This window comes from Ursus maritimus, unplaced genomic scaffold (genome assembly GCF_017311325.1).
Source record: "Ursus maritimus isolate PB19 unplaced genomic scaffold, ASM1731132v1 scaffold_20, whole genome shotgun sequence".
Lineage (NCBI taxonomy): Eukaryota > Metazoa > Chordata > Mammalia > Carnivora > Ursidae > Ursus > Ursus maritimus.
Genome location: NW_024424453.1, coordinates 50,000,019 through 50,020,620, shown reverse-complemented (window position 1 = coordinate 50,020,620; position 20,602 = coordinate 50,000,019). Strand labels below are relative to the sequence as shown.

At 41.7% G+C, this 20,602-nt stretch overlaps 1 pseudogene; it reads right to left on the bottom strand.

The window, feature by feature from the left end:
* Window positions 1–7,661: 7,661 nt before the first annotated feature.
* On the bottom strand, window positions 7,662–8,924 carry LOC103682133 (annotated as a pseudogene).
* Between the last annotated feature and the right edge of the window lie 11,678 nt (window positions 8,925–20,602).

Below are 20,602 nucleotides of genomic sequence, written 5' to 3'. Positions count from 1 at the left end.
CTCTCCCTCTGCCCCTCCCCCTGCTTGTGCTCTCTTTCTCTGACTCTCTCAAATAAATGGATAAAATTTTTTAAACAATCAAATCAATCAATCAATCAGGGAAGGTCACACTGAGAAATCATTTACTGGCCTCTGTAAAGAAAGTATGGAGTGAAGGATTAACCTTACCCAAAGAGAGGTCTTGCCTTTGTCTTAGCTCCTCAGAGGAGTCTGCAGGCCCCCAGAACGTCCTACCTGTAGAAATGTCTCTCTTTGCCTGGGACTTTGGCCAGTGGACAATCTAACGATGTGACTTAGGATGGGGGCTGTGGGCCACGCTGTCAGTTCTGACCTCCAGAGGAACCAGAGACCACAGTATTTGCCAATGTCTGGGAGGGGCTGGAGACTAAAGGTCAGCCACCTGTGCAGTGTGTGACCAAGCTCCAATAAGTTCTCTGAACACCACAGACTTGGGGACTTTCCTGCTGGTTTGCATTACTCTAAGCACACTGTCACATTCTGTGGCCGGCAGGAGATAACGCCATTGTCTGTGGCTCCCCAGGAGAAGGCAACCAGAAGCTTCATGTTCGAACTGGCCCTATGCATCCCTTCTCTTAGTTAACTTTATCGTATCCTTTCCCTGTAATAAACCATAACTATAACAGCTCTCAGTGAGTTCCTCTAGCAAATTATCCAACCTGAGGGTGGTTTTAGGAAGACTGCTGAACTTGCAGTGGGTATCAGAAGTCAGGTGGTCTCTTGTGGGCACAGATTCCCGTAACAAGCAACCTTGCCTGAAATAATCAGCGAGACCAAAAGCCAGGGGAGTCCAGTAGTTTTGGCAAGTTTAGAAATTTTAAGTTTGAAGATCCCATTAGTTCTCTCGACATTGCCTGATGATTGAGGGTGACAGGGTCAGTGATAATTCCAAGATGCTTGCGAGGTTTTCGTTAAGGCTCATATGATTTGCCTTATGAATGGGTATCTTGGTTCCTGGAGATTGTGGAAGGTGTGAAAAATTGACATGATTGGAACCATTTTAGAATAGAGCCAGAGTGGCCCTTCGTGCCCTCCTTAACGCCCATCACCCCATTACCCCCTCTCCCCACCCCCCTCCCCTCTGAAACCCTCAGTTTGTTTCCTGGGGTCCACAGTCTCTCATGGTTCATCTCCCTCTCTGATTTCTCCCCCTTCAGTTTTCCCTCCCTTCCCCTATGGTCCTCCATGCTATTCCTTATGTTCCACATATGAATGAAACTATATGATAATCATCTTTCTCTGTTTGACTTATTTCACTTAGCATAATCCCCTCCAGTTCCATCCATGTTGATGCAAATGGTGGGTATTCATCCTTTCTGCTGGCTGAGTAATATTCCATTGTATATATGGACCACATCGTCTTTATCCATTTGTCTATTGAAGGGCTTCATTCGCCAACACCAACAGAATAGTCCATCAGTGTGTGATAGCAGCTCAGCCCATTGGTCCCAACAGACAGTTTCATTTTCTCTTCTCCAAGTATTTGCCCACGTCCTCTTTCTCATCCAAACCCCTGCTGTCATCCCACAGGTGGGACACTTTTCTGATTATTGCCAGAATCTGTGCTTCCCAAACTGCAATTCCTTGATCCCAAATAAATGCTCATTTGTCTCACTGCAGCTCTTTGTTTTCAGGTTGACAAAGGTATATCCCAAGTGGCAAACATGTTCTCCAACAGATTTTTTGCCACTGTGAAGGCAACGGAAGGCTTCAACCCATCAAGAAAACATACAGATAGTAACGAGAACATATATATTAAGATTTTACTTATTTATCTGAGAGAGAGAGAGAGAGAGCACACGAGCAGGGTGAAGGGCAGAGGGAGAAGCAGACTCTGTGTTGAGTGGGGAGCCCGATGCTGGACTTGTTCCCAGGACGCTGGGATGATGACCTGAGCTGAAGGCAGACACTTAACCAACTGAGCCACCCAGATGCCCCAGTAATGAGAACATATTAATAACCCATACTAAGTGCTAGATGAATGAAATCTGGCTGCAGGTGTTCAGAGGGTCCAGAGGGAGAAGTTCTGAGGCCTTTGGGGATAAAGATAGTTCTTCGAGGATCATGCACCTGACAGGCCAAACATGGCTGGTAGCCTGGATTTGCAATTTTATCGAAGTCTTCCCACCAATGCCTATTCATAATCTGAGTCATCTTAAATGCATTACAGTGGGCGAATGAATTCAAAAACCAAAAAATGGGGTCAGTTAGGGAGCCGGGAAGAACCAAACAGCCGTCTTGGGTTTCCCAAAGCCCTGACTGTTTGTCTGATTTATGGCCATTGTTTACCCACCTTAATTTCTCTGGTTCAGGAGCAGATCATTGCCATGTTACAAGGACACCAAGATGGCAAATGTCTGGCAAAGAGGGGTCATTTTTCTGCAGAAGCAGAAGGGACTTCATGCACGTATGCCACAATCTTTAGAGTTTGGAGCTGCTGCTTTTGCATGGAAGTCAGCTGGGGTCTTTTCCTGATGCTCAGGTTCAGTCCTTTCAGCACGAGTCTCGATAGTGAGGACGGCAATGTCAGAAAGTAAGAGAATAGTAGGAAGAAACTTGTTTACTTGTTGCGCATTTTTGATTGGAGTCTCACAGGATGTGAGAAAATCTCCTTTGTTTCTAATACATCTCCAAACCATGGATGAGGGGAAAGACTACAGCTATCGGTATAAATATGAACAGTGTGTCCTTCTGGTAGCTGCCATACTTGGATAAAGGCATGGAACTCTGCTCATTGGGCTGATTGAGCTTGCAGGAGCTCTCCCCTTTTGAGTAGGTCATACGGGGTAATAACAGCCAGCTCAGCAATTCCCCTTTTCCTATCTACAGCAACGAAGATTCGATGGGGATTAGTTAAAGGGGTGTCTTGTAAATCAGGATGCATTGTTAAAATGGAACGTGACTCCCTCAGTCATGGGGCTCACCTCCATTGGGTAGAGGTAGTAACGTTGCAACATTATGTAGATTAGAAGGTAAAAGCAGAAGGATCTCATAGGAAGTTAGTCTACTTGCAGAGAAATGTTGAGTCAATTAACTTGAAGAAGACTTCAGACAGTGTATGAGGTTTGCAAATAAATGTCATTTTCTAAGGTTAAATCCGCTGAGGCTTGCACTGACTTGTACCTGGGGCTGTAGCCTTAAGGCAACTGTGATATGCACGTGCAACGGACTCAAGTGTGCTGTAAAGGCCTTTGTCTATTACTATGTTCTTGTGTGTGCGTTCCCGGGGCTTGTTTATTCCTTTCATGCACATAAAGTAAAAGGGTTCGAATATGCAGGTAGCTTTAAAGCAGGCAGTTCGTACAGAGTTTATTTTAGTCTTATAAAAGCCTGCTTATGCTTATGTTCCCGAGGAAGGGCTTCAGGGATGGAAATTTTAGTAAGTTCACAGAGTACAGAAGTTGATAGAGAAAAATCAGAAACCCACAGTCCATAATATCCAGCCAGGCCTAGGAATCTACAAAGCTGTGGTTTAGTTGTGGGTCTAGAAAATTCCTGGATTACTGGGATTCTTTTTAGAGATAGCTGGTTTAGACCCTGACCTAGGTAATGAACAATGTCTAGAAACAACTGTAATTTTTCCTTAGAGACTTTGTGTCTTTTTTCAGCTAACTGTTGAAGCAAATACATGGAATCTTTTATGGATGCCTCTTTGATGACTGACCACAGCAAGAGGGTATCTAAATATTGTAAAAGGGTGGATTCCCCAGAGAACAGGAGTACTTAAATCTTGAAGTTGTAGGGGTCAAGGGTAGGCTCCCCTAAAATGTGCCACTTTGGCATATTGATTATTTTAAATAAAAATTACTTGAGAAACTGAGTATGCAAGAACATTCAGACCCTCCTCTGTTCCCCAAAAACAGGAAACAAATCTCTCATATAAAAAATATCTCCTTGTATGAGGAAGTACAAAGGCATCCTTACCACCAGAGACAGGAACTTTAAAGCTGCCCAAACTGTAGAAACAAATCTCGTTACTTTTTTCCTAATCTATTACTTCAGCTTAACTTTTGCTTAGAATTCCCTGCTAATTAAAGCAGCCAAACAGCTGTTTTCTTTATCCTGTTAATTCCTCACAAATTTATGGTCTCTTTGTCTAAAATGTATGAAAACTGCCTGCCTTGGTCATTTCTTTGGGCCTCAATTTCATTATTGAGCCCCCCTGAGCATGTAATAAAACCTTGCTTTTTTTTCTCTTGTTAATCTGTCTTATGTAAATTTAAGTCTCAGTCCAGCTGGAAGACCTTAAAGGGTAGAGGAAGAATTTCTCCTTCCCTACAAAGTACTTGGGAGTAATAAGAAGGGGCCTCAGGGAACGCCTGAGGCACAACTGTTCAGGTATATTATTGGTTGTTCCAAGTAAAGGTAAATAGATATAGGCTGTTGAAGTCCTCAGGGATGCTGAAGAAGGCTGAGCAGAGGTTTATAACAGTGCATCATTTTGAGGCAAGTGGTGATGAAGGATAGTTGGAAGAATGGCAGGCAGGGACGAGCCTCCCCCTCCGCCACCCTAAGAGGAAACTACCCTTAAAAGGACTTTACAAGGAGTCCTCCACCCTTTCCCACGTGGCAGTTAGACGACAAGCCTTGTCAATGACAAGCCCCTGGGCGATTAGGCCTTCTCCTCTGGGTGTGAGGCCTTGTGTGGCCTCAGGTTTGAATGGACATTGAGGTAACAACCTAGGGGGAGGTTTAATTATATCTATCTGAATCTTTTGAGGTTCTGCATTTTTTATTTTTCCAATGTCAGTATTAGAAGGAGGCCACAGGGGTGGGCGCCTGGGTGGTGCAGTCAGTTAAGCATCCCACTGTTGGCTTCAGCTCAGGTCGTGATCTCAGGATCACGGGATCGAGCCCTGTGTCTGGCTCCACGCTGAGCATGGAATCTGCCTGAGAGTGTCTCTCCCTCTGCCCCTCCCACTTGTGCTGTCTGTCTCTCTCTCTCTGAAATAAATAAATCTTTAAAAAAAGTAGGCCACAGATTTTCAGGCACCTCAATTAGCTTTTTGGAATTCTTCCTCTTCTGTGTCAAGGACGAACTATAAGGAACATAAAAGATCAAGTTCAACTTGGTCAGGAATTCTAAGGTAAGGAGACAAAATGTATTAGCCCTTTTATTTTTCATTTTGTAAAAGATTTATTTATTTATTTGAGAGAGAGAGAGTGTGTGTGAGCACATGGCAGGGGGAGGGACAGAAGGAGAGGGAAAGAGAGACTCTCTAGCAGACTCCCTGCTGAGTGAGGAGCCCAGTGCAGGGCTCAATCCCATAACCCTAAGATCATGACCTGAGCTGAAATCAAGAGTTAGATGCTTAACTGACTGAGCCACCCAGGCGCCCCAACATATGCCCTTTTAATTAAGACAGAAGATCTCTGCCTGGGCCTGGCTGTATCACATAGAAAGAAGTGTTTTTCAGTAAAAGGTCCCAGAGCCATTTGTACTGATTGTGATAAATTCTCTCTGAAATTTGTTAGATAACTCCACCGTGGAAACTTCCTTTTTACTCTGAGGGATTTGCTGTTTTATGACGGTGGCATTTTCTTTTTTAAAAGATTTTATTTATTTATTTGACAGAGATAGAGACAGCCAGCGAGAGAGGGAACACAAGCAGGGGGAGTGGGAGAGGAAGAAGCAGGCTTCCAACGGAGGAGCCTGATGTGGGGCTCGATCCCAGAACACCGGGATCGTGCCCTGAGCCGAAGGCAGATGCTTAACAACTGAGCCACCCAGGCGCCCCTATGAGGGTGGCATTTAAAGCAGAAAGCATAGTTCAACTAGAATTTGACAAGGTACCCCATTAATTTTGATTTTAGTTTCCCCTTGGCTGTTTAGGAATTATTGGTAATAGTTTACTGGAGAACCCCTTAGGGCCCATTAACTGTGGGTGAGGCCCCTACCCGGTCCCTCCTTTGAAGGTAGACATGAGGACTTTCGAGAATTTACATAGGACCTTTGAGGACAATCTCTCTTCCAGTGTCCCAATGTCTTACACCTGAGGCATTACTCTTGGGACCAGTGTTTTTTCTGATGATGGACCCCTGGGGGGGTGCAATGGGAGAGGTGTTATTTTGAGTTTCTGGCCTTGAAGCTGTTGTAGCCATGAAGCTATTTGGTGGATTTTTGTTTGTGATCTTGCTCAGGGTCCTTTCAAAATGCTCAGCTATGGTCACAAATTCAGTCAGGCAGTGGCCTCCCATCTTATTTTCAACCACGGATTTCAGGAGATGATCCATTTACAAAAAGGGCAGCTAACGCAGGCAGGGTGCCCTTATTTATTGTATGGAACCCCACATGCTACAGAAAAAGGCCTTCCAAATGGGCTTGAAAACCTGCCACAGATTTATCTTTATTTTGTCTGCATGTTTGTATCATATACCAATCAGTGCAAACAGAAAGACTCTAGGAATGGCTTATAAAAATTTCAGTTGCTATTCTGCCAGCCCTTTCTGGTTGAGGATCTCTAATTCATCGCTCTTGGGGTTTTGCCATCTTGCTTCCTGCCTCCATCTGGGCTTCCCCAGGACCTGCCAACAAGTGCACAAGCTGATAAAGATCTGGCAGCTCAGGGTCATGGGCCCGGATAATGACTCTACACTCTTCAAAAAGCTTTTCCGTTTCCTCCATAGGTTAGGAAATTCTGTAACTTTGGCCCTATTGTTCAGTCTTTGACCAAGGACTGAGGATACCTCAGCGTCGTTTGTCAGTGACTTTGGGTAGTTTTATTTTAAAAGGTAACTGTCTAGGGATGCCTCGGTAGCTCTGCCGACTCTTGACTTCAGCTCAGGTCGTGATCTCAGGGTAGTGAGATCCAGCCCTGCATGGGGCTCCTTGGTCAGCCGGGAGTCTGCTTGAACTTCTCTCTCCCTCTACCTACACCCCTCACTCTCTGTACACACTCACACACACACACACACACACACACACACACACACACACTCTAAAATAAATAAATAAATCTTGAAAGTTCTAATAGTCTCTTCAGGGGGGAAAGGCAGTTCAGACAGAGAATTTGGTAAAATGTGAGCACTCAGGTGAAAAGAGACTGTAGGGAAGTGGTATCAGTCAGTCCTATCCCCTTGTGTTTTAGGTACCTCTTGCATCTTTAATTTTTCATTAGCCTTTTGTAATGAGTCTTTTAGTGAAGCTATTTTGGAATCTTGAAGACTTTTGAAAGTTTCTGCATACCAATTAAAGTAGGTATCCCATTTTGTTTACTCAACTTGGAATCACTTGAGCATTTCTCAAGTGCATTTCTTAAATGAGCAATCTTTTTTAATTGGAATGTTGCTCATAACGGCCCTTGTAATACTACATTACTTTTAGTAAAATTTTGCCATTTTGCTGGATATCTGCGGCTTCCAGGACTATAGTTCTTTTGTTGTTGTTGTTTTCTTCTTTGTTTTGTTTTATTTTTGAGAGGGAAGACTTTTTTATTAATTGAAATTAAATTTATAAACTTTTTTTCATTATGTTAAAGTTTAAGATGCAGAGCAAGAAGTTCTGTTTGATGGAGCAGGGGAGTCGTGGGATGATAAAGTGAAATCAGTTTGTGTCCAACCTCTTTGGTACCTGAATGTCCAGGGAGCTTACAGAGCTGTATCTGTCTCATGCTCCCATTCCTCACAATACTCCAAGCATCTTCTCAGAAGAATCTGTCTATTGTCTGTTCCTCCAGGTCCCCTCCGATGGGCTGGGACTTGTTCTTCAGCACCCTGGGGCTGCCAGAGACCAGCTCCCACTGCTCATCCTTCTGTCTTAGATCAACTGTTGCTGTGCTTGCTGCTACTGGATGAAATGGGAGTTGCCTAAGTGGAATTCACAGTCAAGGTATCTATATTTCTCTGTCTTTCAGGCACTCCAGTTCTGACCACCACTGTCCCCTAGCAGTGACTGTCTACTTTTTGTTCAGCTAATGCCTGCACAGTTGAAGCTGACATCTGGTCCCTGATGACTTGCCAAGTACTTGGGATGAAGGTTTATCTTCTACTTAATTCAATCACATCAAGGATGAATTTTCTAGCTTTTGCTTCAACTATGCTGATGATCTAGTCAAGGTCCTCTAGATCCCACTCTATGCTCCATAGGTTGTTTCTCAGCTCATTGGTGGTCCAGTTGATTTCTTCCCTCATTGCTGTGGAGGGGTCCTGGAAGAGCTCTGTCCATCTCTGAAATAATCCCTGGGTGGTGTTGACTGCTTTCTGTACCTCTTCTTTCACCACAAAGAAGGGGTCCTCCATAGACACAGCATCCCAGCCCCCAGTTGCCTCATACCTGCTCCATCTGCAGCCTTTGAGCCTCCCCCTGCCAACCCCACAGATCTTCTGCAGCCATGGCCACTTCCTCAGCCTGGGGAACCCAGAGCAGCTGGTGCACGCAGGCCAGTGCACACGGGACCGCTGTGGGTCCAGCACTCGATCGCTCTGTAGACCAAACCCCAGACTCTAATGCCTGCCCCCTTTCCTGCCTCCACCCCTGCCAGGACTATATTCTTAAGCATTAAAGGAAGCACAAGTGCCAGAAGATGGCACACTCAACTCTTCAGATAGAAAAAATCCCATTTAAATAAATTTTATTCACCTGAGGCCTCCTGCTGGACCCAGTCCAGTCCCAAACTGGACCCAGACCAACTCCAGCCATAACCACAAACAATTCCTAGCATGGCAAAGGTTGGAATTTTCCACTCAAAAACCTGGGAATTGAGATCCAAAGGGCTAGGAGCTTGGTTCCAGGCAGAACTGTCTGGCAGCTCACTTGGCTCTGGGAAAAATCCTCTGCCCTGTAAAGGAAAGCCAGTTGGATTGGGAGCTCAGTGCAGAGGGCAGAGCTCAGAACTGAGAGGAACTTACCTATGACCCTCAGAAATGGCAAGAAAGATAGTGAACTCAAAGGCCTTGAGGGGTACCATGCCTGTGTTTCTCACTGACCCCCAAACGCTGTGCGAAGACCACCTCAGATCTTGTCGCTGTATCAAATCTGTTGAAGAACAAAAATTCGGTGTCACCTGGATCTTGAGTTGCTGCACTAGGGTATTGAAGACAATAACCAACAACAAACTAAGAGGGCAGAAGTCCAGAAATGCATTTCATATAGCCAGCCAAAAAAGCTTTAAGACTAAAGACAAAACAAAACCGATTACCACTACTCCTAAGAAGATCAACATTGTGAATGACGAAAATGTTGACAAACTGAGTAAAGCTTTTGTAGATAAACACAAGGAGCCTGCATATTTCTCAACAGCTGAATCCTCAGCAGTGTCATGAAAATGAGGAAGCAAATAATGGCTCAGTTGTGATACACGGGTGAGACATCAAACATCCCAAAAAGACCAATAAATTACATGTTTTACATAGTTTTATTTTTTAAAATCTTTTTTTGAAGATTTTATTTAGTTATTTGCAAGAAAGAGAGAGAGCACAAGCAGGCAGAGCCACAGAGGGAGAGGGAGAAGCAGGCTCCCTGCTGAGCAGAGAGCCCAATACGGGGACTTGATCCCAAGACCCCAGAATCATGACCTGAGCCGAAGGCAGATGCCCAACCAACTGAGCCACCCAGGCGCCCCATAAAAATCTTGTTAATGTACAGGCATTGGCACATTTTTAAAAAAAGATTTATTTATTTATTTTAGATAGAGAGAATGGAGGGGCAGAGAGAGAGGGAAAGGAGAGAGAGAGAGAATCTCAAGCAGATACCCCGATGAACTTGGAGCCCAACGTGGGGCTTGATTCCCATGACCCTGAGATCATGACCTGAGGTGAAATCAAGAGTCAGAAGCTTAAATGACTGAGCCACCCAGATGCCCTAGCATTGGCACATTTTTAAAACAAACTACATACACAGAGCTTTCCTATAATCTAGGAAAGTGGAATGTCAGAAGTCAATAAAATGTGAAACTTAAAAGCATTAAAACAGAAGGCATTTCACAAAATCTGTTCACTGTAACAGCTGGTCTATCCTCCTTTACATCCTTCACTTCATAAGTGGCAGTGAACGCATGTCTGGCTTGGAGGACACACAGAAATACAGTTTCATGGAAGTAAAAAATGTAAGATAAGGAGCCCTTGGCCAATTTTTTTTGGTTTTTGGTGACCTTAAGTCTACTTTAACTTTTCTCTCATTAAGAGGAAAAAAACAGAAGGATTCAGAATTGGAAGAGAAGGTGAAAGCCCAGTATGTAATTACTTGTGGGTGGGGGGATTGGTGGGTATTAAATCACTTTTTCCCCTGGAAAAAAAAAAAAGAACAAAAATTCAACTGAGTTACGTTGAGACCTAATCAGCCTTATCCAACAGTCCATGAATAGGGCAGCATCCCATACAATAAATGGGCTCTCCAAGGAGCTGTACAAAATGGAAGCCTTTTATAGGAAGGAGGGCAGAACAAGGAGGTTATTAGCAAAAGACAAAAAGGATTATTTCACAAGCACGGTTACCTTACTTTGGGGGGGAAGACTGGGGTCTATCAGGCAGATGACCTTACTAATGCTGACCAGGAAATGCCAGACTGGTTGGTTTAAAATTCCATTCCTGGGAGAGACTGAAACCACCATTAAGTCTTGGTCTGCTATCTTGGGGGCAAATGACTCCACCTTGGGCCTATTATTTCTTTTGTTTTTTAACAGTTGTAAGAGTGATAAATGCACAAGGTAGACATTCAAATCTAAGGAAAGGTATGCAAACAGGAGTAATTAAAAGTAAACCTCTCTCCTGGAATTTCCATTCTTCACTCTCCTGAGATGGATTCATGATCTCTTGCCCTTTTCTTCCTTTGTTTATTCACTTATTTTATCGGGATAATCCCAAAACTATGAAAGGTGTGTTTATGCTACCTTCAAGTTGTATTGGTAATTGAGTTTGGTCTAGAATTCTAGAATTTTCAAGGCTTGGTGGTTGGCTTCTAGCCCCCAGGGTTGCTGATGACAGTCTGATTCTCCTTTCTTTTACAATACATAGTTTCATACCAGAAGCTTTTTGGATTGCATCTGAATGCTTAGTTCTGAGACCTGACCATTTGTGTCTAGTTGTGGATCTTCTTTCATTTAGTCTACGCAGCACTTGGAGGGTCTTTCCAACTGAAGATTGTTATCTCCAGCCACCTACATGAATTAACCTAGCCCTTCATTTCAACCATGAATAGGCAACGACTAACCACCAGACATCTCTGCAAAATCAAAAGCAAAATTGGTGAAGAACCAGGATGAACAAACAGAAAAAAACAGATATAATTCAGGGAACCCAAAGTTCTAAAGTGCTGACTGGTCTCTAAGTTCGTGACTACCAAAACCTCAAAGGGCCCAGTGTGCTATTCAGTAACTGTCCTTCTTTTCCTTATTCTACTTACTCCCTTCCTCCCTAGACAATGATTTTATATCTTGATCTTTCTTTTCAGACCTCCAGGGTGGCCTCCCCCATCCTCATCTGCAGCTGACTACCTTGATTTCCCTGAGAATTAAAAGGGTCAGAAGAGAATTCCCATGAACTCCCAACACCAGATCTATCCAGCTACCTGATCCTCTATCTTCCTCTTACCATGAAGTCATCATCCCTGCTCTTAGATCAGCCCAGCTCCTTCTCCTATGCCCTAGATCCCATTCCTTCTCTCCATCCTAGGGATGCAGATTCACCATTGCCTCCCCTTTATCCTACTGTATCACTCCCATCAGCGTGCAAACAGGCATGTATTTCCACATCTTAAAACACAACAAACAATCCTCTGCCTCCCCCTCCAGGTACTGCCTGTCTCTCCTCTGCCCTTTGCAGGTGAATTTGAAAAACTCATCTAAACTAGTTGCCTCTGATTCTTCATCTCCCATTCTGTCTTAATCAAAGACTTTGCCCTCACCATTCTGCCAAAATAAATCTTGTCAAGATCAACAATGATCTCCTTATAACTAAATCCGATGTTAGATTCTCAGGTCCCATCTTACACTGGACGCAGGCAATCACTCCTTTGAACACTGCCATCACTTGGCTTCAAGCACTCGCATTCTCCTGGTTGACCTCTGACCTCACTGGCAGTTCCTCCTCACTCTCCATAGCTCATACACACTCCAATGTCTACCCTCTTAATACTGGAGTCTCCAGACTAAGTTCTGGAACTCTTATGTACACTCTTCATGAACTTCTTTTTGAAGACCATCTATATCGAGTATCTACAGCCCTAACTTCTCTCCTCTGATCTCGGCTCGTGCATTTAACGATTTAATATCTCCTTTTGTATGTCAAATAGATACCTCATGCTCAGGAGGTCCAACATTGAGCTCCCTGTCTCATCATCCCTCTTCCCAAATGGCTCCTCCCAAAGTCCTCCCTCCTGTCGCAGAAAACAGTAATCAGCTTTCCTAGTACCCTACCTAAGAACACGAGAATCCTCTCTTTTCCTCACCTGACACATCTCATGCATTATACCTTATGTAAAATACCCATTTTATATACAGAATATGACATCTAATAATCACCTCCACCTGGGCCATACTACAATCATTTCACACCTGGACCTTCTGGAGTAACATCCTAACTAGCATAACCACTTCTTTCCTGTTTGCCTGGTACTTCCCTGAGTTTCTCATTGCAAGTTCAGTCTCAGGAAACCCCCTCAGCCCCGGGGCAAAGCAGGATAATTTTTCATCCTACTTCTACCTGGGCTCTGCTTCTTCCATGGCCTCCCTACAGTCTATTCTCAGTGGAGATAGGCTCGTTATTTTGAAAAGCAAATTTTATCATGTCACTCCTCCGCTCAAAACCCTTCAGTGGCTCCCCATGCCACTCAGAGAGAAAGCTGTTGCTTTTGGTGACCTCTGAGACTGCAGGATCCACAGGCTTGAAAGCAAAGATGGAGAGTTCCACTTTGATTAGGCTGATATGAGGTACTTGTGGCATGTACAATTGGCAGCGTCCAGAACTGGAGGGAAAATTGAGAATATATTCTGTTTGTAAAACAAGAACAGATTATGGGAAAAGTTGCAAGTAAGAGTTCTAGAAAATTAGAAATATTTGTTAAATTGACAAAAATATGGTAGGACTGAAAGACAAAATTACATAATATCTTTGGGGATACTAATGATAAATAAATGTCATATACATGCAATTTGCTTATATAGTATTTCAAATCCAAAATATAAAAGTTATATAAATATATGTCTTTGTAACATGATGCCCTAAACTCCCAGAATCTTCGATGTGCCTCTTCTCAAACCAAAGACATATAACCCTCCAAATCAGGACATCAGAAGTCAGCATTGGTATAACACTGACCTCCTATCCAAGGACCATCCAAATTTCACCAAATATTCAACAATGTCGCTTTTCTGTTTGGTTCATGCTTTGCACTTAATAATCACATGTCTTTTGTCTCCTTCAATCTAGAACAGTTCTTTAGTCTCTCCCTGTCCTATAAGGGCCTTAAAAGTTTTAAAGAGTACAGACCTTTCATTCTGCAGTATCTAGCTTGGTGTGGTTTCCTCAGGACAGGACTCAGACATGCATTCTTGGGAGAAATATACAGAAGTGACGCTGTCCTCTTCCACTGCATCACATCAGAGAACTCCTGATATTGACCTGTTCTACCACTAGTGACGTTAATCTTGATCACTTGGTAAATTTGATATCTGCTAGGTTTCCCCACATTACATCATCATTTTTTCTATTTGTAATTGATAAGTATTTTGTGAAAAGATACTCTCAAACTATTCCAATATATTCATCCCACTAAACCTCCATTCATTTGACTCAGTATCCATTGATGATTCTTGTCTGAATTAATCACCATTGTGCTGGTTGTTAGTTCTTCTCTCTCATTCATGATTTAATTTATTTAGGTCCTTTCTCTTTTCTTTTTGATAAGTCTGGCTAAGAGTTTATCAATTTCATTAATTTTTTCAGAGAACCAGCTCCTGGTTTCAGTGATCTGTCCTATTATTTTTTAGTTTCTGTAACATTTATTTCTGCTCTAATTTTTATTATTTCTTTCCTTCTGCTGGCTTGAGGCTTCATTTGTTCTTTTTCTAGCTCCTTTGGGTGTAAGACTAGGTTGTTTATTTGAGATTTTTCTTGCTTCTTGAGGTAAGCTTGTATTACTATATACCAGCCTCTTAGGACAGCTTTTGCTTCATCCCAAAGATTTCGAACTGTTGTGTTTTCATTTTCATCTGTTTCCATGTATTCTTTTTAAAATTTCTTCTTTGATTTGTGAGCATTGATTTTGTATCCCGCCACATCACTGAATTGCTCTATAACTTCTAATAGTTTAGGAGTGGATTCTTTTGGGTTTTCCATATAGAGTATCATGTCATCTGCGAAGAGAGACAGTTTGACTTCTTCTTTGCCAATTTGGATACCTTTAATACCTTTTTGTTGCCTGATTGCTGTCGCAAGGACTTCTAGTACTATGTTGAATAATAGTGGTGAGAGTGGGCATCCTTGTCGTGTTCCTGATCTTAAGGGAAAGGCTTCCAGCTTTTCCCCATTGAGAATGATATTTGCTGTAGGCTTTTCATAGATGGTTTTTATGAGATTGAGGAATGTACCCTCTATCCCTACACTCTGAAGGGTTTTAATCAGGAAAGGATGCTGTATTTTGTGAAATGCTTTTTCTGCATCTATTGAGAGAATCCTATGATTTTTGGCTTTTTTTTTTCCTGATAAAATTTATGACACTGATAGTTTTGTGAATGTTGAACCACCCTTGCATCCCAGGGATGAATCCCACTTGGTCATGATGGATAATCCTTTTTAATGTACTGTTGGATTCTACTAGCCAGGATCTTGTTGAGAATTTTGGCATCCATATTCGTTAGGGAAATCGGTCTGTAATTCTCCTTTTTGTTGGGGTCTTTGCCTGGTTTGGGGATGAGGGTAATATTGGCCTCATAGAATGAGTTTGGTAGCTTTCCCTCTGTTTCTATTTTTTGAAATAGCTTTAGGAGAATAGGTATTATTTCTTCTTTGAATGTTTGGTAGAATTCCCCAGGAAAACCATCTGGTCCTGGCGTTTTGTTTTTTGGAAGGTTTTTTTTATCACTGTTTCAATCTCTTCATAATTAATTGGACTGTTTAAAAAATCAATTTCTTCCTGCTTCAGTCTTGGTAGTTTATAGGTTTCCAGGAAGTCCTCCATCTCTCCCAGATTGCTTAATTTATTGGCATAAAGCTGTTGATAAAAGTTTCTAATAATCCTTCCAATTTCATTGGTGTTGGTTGTGACCTCTCCCTTTTCATTCATAATTTTATTGATTTAGGTCCTTTCTCTATTCTTTTGGATAAGTCTTGCCAGTGGTCTGTCAATTTTATATACTCTTTCAAAGAACCAGCTTATAGTTCTGTTGATCTAGTCTACTGTGCTCCTGGTTTCTAATTCCATTACCTTGGAATTAACTTAACCAGAGACGTAAAGGACCTATATTCTAGAAACTACAAATCACTCTTAAAAGACATTGAAGAAGACACAAAAAGATGGAAAAATATTCCATGCTCATGGATCGGAAGAATTAACATAGTTAAAATGTCCATGCTACCCAGAGCAATCTACACTTTCAATGCTATCCCGATCAAAATACCAAGGACATTTTTCAAAGAACTGGAACAAATAGCCCTTAAATTTGTATGGAACCAGAAAAGGCCCCGAATCGCCAAGGAAGTGTTGAAAAGGAAAAACAAAACTGGGGGCATCACAATGCTGGATTTCAAGCTGTACTACAAAGCTGTGATCACCAAGACAGCATGGTACTGGCACAAAAACAGATACATAGACCAATGGAACAGAATAAAGAACCCAGAAATGGACCCTCGGCTCTTTGGGCAACTAATTTTTGACAAAGCAGGAAAAAAATCCGTGGAAAAAAGACAGTCTCTTCAATAAATCGTGCTGGGAAAATTGGACAGCTACATGCAAAAGAATGAAACTTGACCACTCTCTCACACTATACACAAAGATAAACTCCAAATGGATGAAAGACCTCGATGTGAGACAGGAATCCATCAAAATCCTAGAGGAGAACATAGGCAGCAACTTCTACGACATCGGCCAAAGCAACCTTTTTCATGACACATCTCCAAAGGCAAGAGAAACAAAAGATAAAATGAACTTATGGGACTTCATCAAGATCAAAAGCTTCTGCACAGCCAAGGAAACAGTCAAAAAAACTAAGAGGCAGCCCACGGAATGGGAGAATATATTTGCAAATGATACTACAGATAAAAGACTGGTATCCAAGATCTACAAAGAACTTCTCAAACTCAATACGTGAGAAACAAATAAACAAATCATAAAATGGGCAGAAGATATGAACAGACACTTTTCCAATGAAGACATACAAATGGCTAACAGACACACGAAAAAATGTTCAAAATAATCAGCCATCAGGGAAATTCAAATCAAAACCACACTAAGATACCACCTTACGCCAGTTAGAATGGCAAAAATTGACAAGGCAAGAAACAACAATTGTTGGAGAGGATGTGGAGAAAGGGGATCCCTCCTACATTGTTGGTGGGAATGCAAATTGGTACAACCACTCTGGAAAACAGTGTGGAAGTCCCTTAAAAAGTTAAAAATTGAGCTACCCTATGGTCCAGCCATTGCACTACTGGGTATTTACCCCAAAGATACAGACATAGTGAAGAGAAGGGCCATATGCACCCAATGTTCATAGCAGCTTTGTCTACAATAGCTAAATCGTGGAAGGGGCTGAGATGCCCTTCAACAGATTACTGGATTAAGAAGTTGTGGTCCATATATACAATGGAATATTACTCAGCCATCAAAAAGAACGATTTCTCAACATTTGCTGCAACATGGACGGCACTGGGGGAGATAATGCTAAGTGAAATAAGTCAAGCAGAGAAAGACAATTATCATATGATTTCTCTCATCTATGGAACATAAGAACTGGGAAGATCGGTAGGAGAAGAAAGGGATAAAGAAAGGGGGGGTAATCAGAAGGGGGAATGAAGCATGAGAGACTATGGACTCTGAGAAACAAACTGAGGGCTTCGGGGGGGGGGGAATGGAGTAGGCTGGTGATGGGTGGTGGGGAGGGCACGTATTGCATGGTGCACTGGGTGTTATATGCAACTAATGAATCATGGAACTTTACATCGGAAACCAGGGATGTACTGTATGGTGATTAACATAATATAATAAAAATAAATAAATAAATAAATAAATAAATAAATAAATAAATTTCTTCTTTGATCTTGATTGACTCATTCATTGTTTAGTAGAGTATTGTTTAATCTCCATGTATTTGTGGTCTTTCCAGACTTTTTCTTGTGGTTGACTTCAAGTTTCATAGTGTTGTGGTCAGAAAATATGCATGGTATGATCTCAATCTTTTTTGTATTTGTTAAGGCTTGATTTGTGACCCAGTATGTGATCTATTCTGGAGAATGTCCCATGTGCACTTGAAAAAAATGTGTATGCTGCTGCTTTAGGTTGGAAAGTTCTGAATATATCTGTTTAAGTCTCTCTGGTCCAGTGTGTCATTCAAAGCCATTGTTTCCTTGTTGATTTTCTGTTTAGATGATCTGTCCATTGATGTAAATAGGATATTAAAGTCCCCTACTATTATTGTATTATTACCAATGAACTCAAACAATCCTTATGTTTGTTATCCATTGTTTTATATATTTGGGTACTCCCATTTTGGGGGCATAAATATTTACAATTGTTAGATCTTCTTGCTGGATAGACCCTTTAATTATGATATAGTGTCCTTCTTCATCTCTTGTTATAGTCTTTGGTTCAAAGTCTAGTTTGTCTGATATAAGAATGGCTACTCCAGCTTTGTTTCGACATCCATTTACATGATAAATGTTTCTCCATCCCCTCACTTTCAATCTGCAGGTGTCTTTAGGTCTAAAACGAGGCTCTTGTAGGCAGCATAGAGATGGGTCTTGTTTGGGAATATGCATTTTAAAATTCACTTCTTTAACATTATTTTTTAATGCTTCTGGAATTTTTTTCTTCACAGTATGAGGCAGGAATCTCTCTAAATCTTTTCCCAAGTATAGCAATTGTATTGTTGAAGAGTTTGTCCTTTCCTCTGCTTTAATCACAATTGCTTTGGCTGTGGTTTGTATAAGGACTCAACTCAAGAATGTGAGGACAGTTCATGACTCATGTTGGCACTAGAACAGGAAAGTCAGGAACTGAGGATTCTCTACATCTTTCAAGAGCCAAGTAGTTTGTCATCTTTCGTGGGCCACAGGACTTCTCATTGCTGCTTTTCTCTGCCTCCTCCTTCTTATAAGCAGCTTCCTCTGCTTGCACACATGCCCCATGGCCACCAGCATCAGTTTGTCTGATTTGACCACTGGACTGCACACCGTTATTGACTATGGGGTCTCTACAATGCCCATATGAAAGGGATAATCTCCTTGACTCAGTCCAGGCTATAGATTGGTTCATCCTGGGTCTGGGGTCTGCTTCTGGTCCAATCACCTTTGGTCATGACAGGGAGCAAAGTTAGAATAGTTCCGGGGTGGGGGGAGACCCCCTCAGGGCTGTGGATAAGATGAAGCAGATTCCTTAACAAGGATGAATCATATGGAGGACACTGAACCTATCTACTAATTATATAGTCATACATTAAGTTCTCATAAGGCTGGTTTTTAAAAAATCCAATTATAGGGGCACTTAGGTGGTGCAGTTGTTTGAGTCTGACTCTTGGTTTGGGCTCAGGTCCTGATCTCAGGGTCTTGGGATCAAGCCCTGCATCTGTCTCTGTGCTCAGCATGGAGTTTGCTTAAGGGTCTCTCTCCTCTCCTCCTCTCCCTTTCCCCCACTTTCTCTCTCTCTCTCAAACAAGTAAATACAATCTTTAAAAAAATCAATTTATAGATTTTAAGAAGTGAGGACATTTGGTAAAGGTTTTGTGAATCTGAAAATTAAGGATTAGTTTGAGTTCATGGGTCATTATTGAGAAACACTGATTTAAGTCCAGAACTTCAACTTCTCAGATGAGTAAACTGAGGCTCAGAGAGGACAACTGATTTGTCCTGGTCCACATGGCCTGTCAGTGGCAAAGCTGGTATGAGAACAGGGGGTGGAAGTACAGTGAGGCAAGCAAAGCACCCAGGATGTAAAATTTAAGGAAGCCCTCACTCTTAGAGTCATTCTAGTGCCCAAGGTGCTTCCCTGGTCTCAACCTAGGCCCCAGCTCTGATTAGAAGTCTAGGATCCTGCCTACCGGAAGGACAGATCAATCACATCTGATTTGAAGGGTTTAGGTGAAGGGGACTTATGGAGAATTTTCCTGCATTACTATCTTTAGGGAGAAGTTCCTGAGGAAGACTGGCTAAGCTGGTTTTCCCAGGGTGAAAGATCTGATCATTTGGGATGGCTGCTCACTGGAGAAGTCTAAAATATCCCCGATACCCAGAGCATTGAGGGCTCCCCAAGTCTGGGCAGAGTTCCTTGCCTGGGCTATCTTTAGCTGGTTGCTGAGGATTGCAGCATTTCTGAGACCTGGTGATGGATACTTCTCTCTTCCTCCTTTCATAAAAATAGGACTTCAGTCCAACCAGTCTTATAGGATCTGTTCTTGCAGAAATGGAACATGTAGGGTTTGGGTTTCTTTTGTCTCCTGTCTGGTATCTGCTTCCTTAGTGCAGAACTGCTTACTAAGAATTTTACCACAGGAAGATTTTAAGAAAGTTAGTGCTGGCTTTGTTGTTGGCCAAGGCAAAAAGTCACCAAGATGGTCAGTCAGACAAAGAAGAAATAAAGAAGAGAAGAACAAAAGAGAAATGCCCTGAATCACTTTGTGACCCCTTTTCTGCTACCACCTGCTCCTGCCTGCTCCCATGCACTATCTTGCCCACCTAGATTTCTGCTTTTCTCTCACTCTGATCTGGTGTATTCTCAACACAGCAACCAGAGGGATTTGTTAAAATATGAACCAGGCAAGAAAATGAACTAAAAAGCATTCAGACTGAAAAGGAAATGAAACTATCTCTATTTGCAGATGACATGATCTTGTATTCAGAAAATCCTAAGATGGAATCCATTAAAAAACTATTAGAACTAATTAATGAGTTCACTGAAATTATAAGATACCAGTTATAAAATCAATTGCAACTCTATACACTTGTAATAAGCAATCCAAAAATGAAATTAAGAAAGCAATTTCATTTATAAGAGCATTAACAAGAATAAAACACTTAGGAATAAATTTAACAAAGGAAATGGAAAACTTATATTCCGAAAACTACAAAACATAGTTGAAAGAAATTAAAGAAAACCTACATAAATGGAAAACATTCCAAGTTCATAATTCAGAAGACTGAATTAGTAAGATCGCAATACTCTCCAAATTCATCTATAGATTTAATGCAGTCCCTATCAAAATCCCAACTGGTTTCTTTGTAGAAATTGACAATTGATCCTAAAATTCATATGGAAATTCAAGAGACCTAGAATAGCCAAAACAATCTTGAAGAAAGAAGAAAAAGTTGGAGGACTCACACTTTCCATATTCAAAACTACAAAGGAGCAATAATAAAGACATAAATAGATACATATATATATATGAAATAGAAGTGGGAATTCAGAAATAAATCCATATATCTCTGGTTCATTTATTAAGGA